Raw genomic sequence first — 4,726 nt, forward strand, 5'->3', positions numbered from 1 at the left:
AGTCCCCAAAGCCAATAAGACTGCCAGAACTGCTGTCATATATTAAATTTGCAGTTAGAGACATTTCACCCAATGACACATTCACTAGTCTATCAACATCGGTGAAATACTGTACCTTCTGCTTTGAAAGGTGGAATATATTGTCACTTATCCAATATTTTATTTATATGCCTTCTCCATACCTCTGCAATGTACGTTCTCATGGAAACATAAATTATTCTGATAAAACCTCTAAGCATGAGTGCTGTAATGTTATAAATTTAGAGCAAACAGCTTATTTTCGTCTTTTCATCTTGCAGCTCGTTTCTCACTCAACGGCATGCTAATCTGGCTTAACAACATCTGCCTTTTCCATCTTGCAGCTGCTTTCTCACTCAATGGCATGGTAATCTGGCTTAACAACAAGTCAAGGAAATCTTTTTTTTAAAATATTGGGATCCTATGGTCTTCAAAATTTGGTTGTCCTTATTCTCTTGATACCTCTGATACACTTTCTGTTGCTGCCTGTACTTAAAATGATAGGCATTTTCTTGTCCCGTAATAGTTTTTCACGCAGACCAGTGATCTGCATATTTTGACACTTCACACACGAATAACTGCACTTAACCTAACCACTTCGTCGTGAAAGCAGGTTTTTGTTGACGATTCAGATGAATCTGGCACTGATGCATGGAGAGTTGAACTGGCTGCTTCTGTGTCATAGGAGTGTTTTACAGCTTTAGACGGACTGTCGAATCTTTGTGGCAGTTTCCTCTTCGTCGTCAGTTGAGGTAGCTTATTTGGGATGTCAAACAGTGTGGGTACTGCATTCCACACGAGTTTATTATTGTTTGAATTCATGAACTGTTTTTTTTCCCGAATTGTAGCGAACAAAACTTAACATTACTATAAAGGTAAACAGGTCTTTTTTATAAGATCTTCTCGTCTACTATTCACTAGCCATTTTCTGCTCCTAAAACAGAACATTAATACCCATGTAGTTTGCACGTGAATCCTGACAGTACAATTTAGTAACATGATGGTGTAGGGTCTTTCTAGTATGCCCGAACTATAGAATAATAGGCAGTTGTTCACAATAACTTCCATTACTTTAACACTCGAAAAAACAACGATAAACATAGACAACTTTAAGTCACTATGCCAACAGTGGCAAAGATTATGCTCTAATACGTCAGCGATACGATCGCGCTAAACTCACGCAGCAAAGAATGTCAAAGTGTTGCCACATCAGCCCCCCCCCCCTTTTTTTAAACCGGGTGCTCCCGGTATGTCGGGGAATTTACACTTCACTTGTCTACCTGCTCTTGTAACCATTGTTGAACCCGATCCTGTTCTTCCTGTTCTTCTGTGTGTGTTTCTGGGTTTTCGTCCATGTTCTCTGGCATCACCATGATGGGTTCCTCGTTGGGTGAACTTGACACCGTGGGTTGAGTGCTGGGAGTGTCCTCATCGAAGTACGTGGGTTTGAGGCGCTCAATGGACACTGTTTCTCGATTACTGTTCTTCTCGATTCTGAACCAGTGTTCACTTCTCTCTGTCACTCGGTAGGGACCACAGTATGGAGAAACGAGTGGTGGGCGCACTGCATCGTCTCTGAACCACACATGAGATATTTGCATCAACTTAAAACTGAGATATTTGCATCAACTTAAAACTTGTATAGTTTTTATCTTACCTTTGGCTTGTAGATCTGTTGCAATTGTCTTCCAAACTCTGTCTTTGTACTCGATATTCCTGTAGTTTTCACTTCCCAGATCGTAAAGAATAGGAAACTTACGAACTTCTTCTATTAGTCGTTCCACATCCATGTTTTGTACACAGGACAGTGTTGAGCAGTTGCACAGCTCACGAGACAATTCTACCATCAGGCCGTGTCCGTGAAGTGGAAAATTAAACACGGCGAATCCCGCCCGATCCAGCCCCGGCCCATTGATGTTCCCCGTGCACGGCCTGGTCAAGTGGGGCCGCTACATTTGTTTTAAGGTCGGGACACACACGTCCAGGCCGTGTCAGGGCCCACCGTCGGACGAGTGACGGCCGTGCTCTGGTTCGTTCCTGCAGAGGCCACACATGGCCGGGGCACGTCCGTGTCTTTGTTGTTTCTTGTAGTGACTCAGATGCAGTGATCTGTGTTTCTGTTTGGGAAAGCTGTAAAACATGTTCACTGATTTTCGTAATGGTAAATTAGGACTTATAGCACTTGCTTTAGACGAAGAGGAAAAAGAACGAAGGCAAACAGGAAGAAGAAAATTGTGGATCCACAGTGCCTGGAAAACAAGGCCAGTACAGAGAGAGTTTCGAACATTATTTTATCATCTCATAGATGATGAGACTAAGTTTTATGAATATTTTATGATGACGCAGTACACCTTCTGTGAACTTTTAAAGAAACTAGAACCAAGACTGAGAAAATACGACACTTTCTGGAGAGTATCAGTTTCGCCCAAAGAACGACTGGCTGTTTTTTTAAGGTAGGTTAAAGAAAAGTACACAGAACACAAATAAACATGAAGTTTTAAGGACAGCATTTTTATTTTATTACTTTAGTAATTGAAAGATAAATACATAAGTTAGTAAATAATACAGTTAAATTTCTACTACCCTAAGCAAAACAAATGAGGACTATTCAGTGAATTAGTTTCTGAAGCTGATGAGGATGCAGGGGAACTGGAGGATGATCGCTATGGTTATTTATATACGAATTGTGGGAATCCCTTTGCAGACCCAAAAGCTGCTGTATAGGTTCTGTTGACTCGTTTTCCACAGATGAAGGATATGGTGTTGAAATAGATTTTGCTGAGGAGTTGGAGGATGATGGAGTGAATTGATGAACTGATATGTCATTCATGAGTTGCTTCAGTTCAAAGTCTTGTACAATTGAAAAAATCCTCTTTTAGCTTGATGAAAACCTCTGTCTTTGTACTTGATATTCCTGTAGTTTTCACTTCCCTGATCGTAAAGAACAGGAAACTTACGAACTTCTTCTATTAGTCGTTCCACATCCATGTTTTGTACACAGAACAGTCTTGCACAGTTGCACAGCTCACAAGACAATTCTACCGTCAGGCCGTGTCCGTCACGTGAAAAATTAAACACGGCGAATCCCGCCCGGCCCGGCCCCGGCCCGTTGACGTTCCCTGCTCCAGTCCGGAGGCGCGCTGCTGCTACGGTCGCAGGTTCGAATCCTGCCTCGGGCATGGGTGTGTGTGATGTCCTTAGGTTAGTTAGGTTTAAGTAGTTCTAAGTTCTAGGGGGACTGATCACCTCAGATGTGAAGTCCCATAGTGCTCAGAGCCATTTGAACCATCTTAAACGCATTTCGATTCTAAATGCGCCAGAAGGAATTTGGTATGATGTGAAGAAAGGAAGACAAAGACCTTACGTACCAGAAGAATACCGTCGAGAGATTTTCAAGACCTTACACGACCTTTCTCAGCCTCGAATCCGAGCAACAGCAAGACTAATATCCGCCGAAGTAGTGTGGCCAGGGATACAGAAAGACTGCCGTGACTGGGCATGTGCATGCTTAGCGTGTCAGCGCAATAAAATCGGCAGGCATGTTTTTGCACCAGTAGCTCAATTTCCAATACCGTCAGCAAGGTTTATGCATATCTTGTCGACGTTGTGGGACCACTTCCATATGCTGGAGGACACCAGTATTTACTTACGGTCATCGTCCGTTTCACTAGATGGCCAGATGCCTACATCATAAGAGACATCTCAGCCAAGTCAGTAGCAAAAGCACTGATATGCTCCTGGTTCTCTCAGTTCGGTGTACCACACGACATTACCACGGATCAGGGCAGACAGTTCGAGAGCCAGCTTTTTAAGGAACTTTTGCGGTTATGTGCCTGCAATTATTTTCGTACAACTAGTTATCATCCAGCTAGCAACGGGATGGTGGCGTGGTTTCACTGCACTCTCAAAACTGCTCTAAGGTGTACTATGTCCGACTGGCCTGAAGCACTGCCTCTGGTCCTCCTCGGATTACGAACAATCATGAAAGAAGATTTACAGTACTAGCCCACACAGTTAGTTTATGGCGAAGAGTTGATAGTCCCAGGGGAATTAATCCCGCCATAATCCTCTCGGTTGGCCACTTCAGAGCTTTATATGCAGTTTGCACAACAACGTACCAGCAGAATGCAAAAACTCCAGCCTACTTACCCTGTCAGGCATAGGGAACGAAAGATGTTTGTGCATAAAGACACCCGACCTTAAAACAAATGTAGCGGGCCCCACTTGACCAGGCTATGCACGGGGAACGTCAATGGGCCGGGGCCGGACCAGGCGGGATTCACCGTGTTTAATTTTTCACGTCACGGACACGGCCTGATGGTAGAATTGTCTCATGAGCTGCGCAAGACTGTTTTGTGTACAAAACATGGATGTGGAACGACTAATAGAAGAAGTTTGTAAATTTCCTATTCCTTACGATCTGGGAAGTGAAAACTACAGGAATATCGAGTACAAAGACAGAATTTGGATGACAATTGCAACAGATCTACAAGCCAAAGGTAAGATAAAAACTATACAAGTTTTAAGTTGATGCAAATATCTCAGAGATAAGATAAAAACTATACAAGTTTTAATACCCGAAAGATATATATTTACTTTTTATTTTACAAACAGATGTTTGGTTTACGTCATCATTATATCGGCAAGGCGACATATTCTTGCCATTCCACAGTCCCTTGTGGAGAATTTCGAAATTTTTTTGAGTTGG

This window comes from Schistocerca cancellata, chromosome 2 (assembly GCF_023864275.1).
Source record: "Schistocerca cancellata isolate TAMUIC-IGC-003103 chromosome 2, iqSchCanc2.1, whole genome shotgun sequence".
Classification (NCBI taxonomy): domain Eukaryota; kingdom Metazoa; phylum Arthropoda; class Insecta; order Orthoptera; family Acrididae; genus Schistocerca; species Schistocerca cancellata.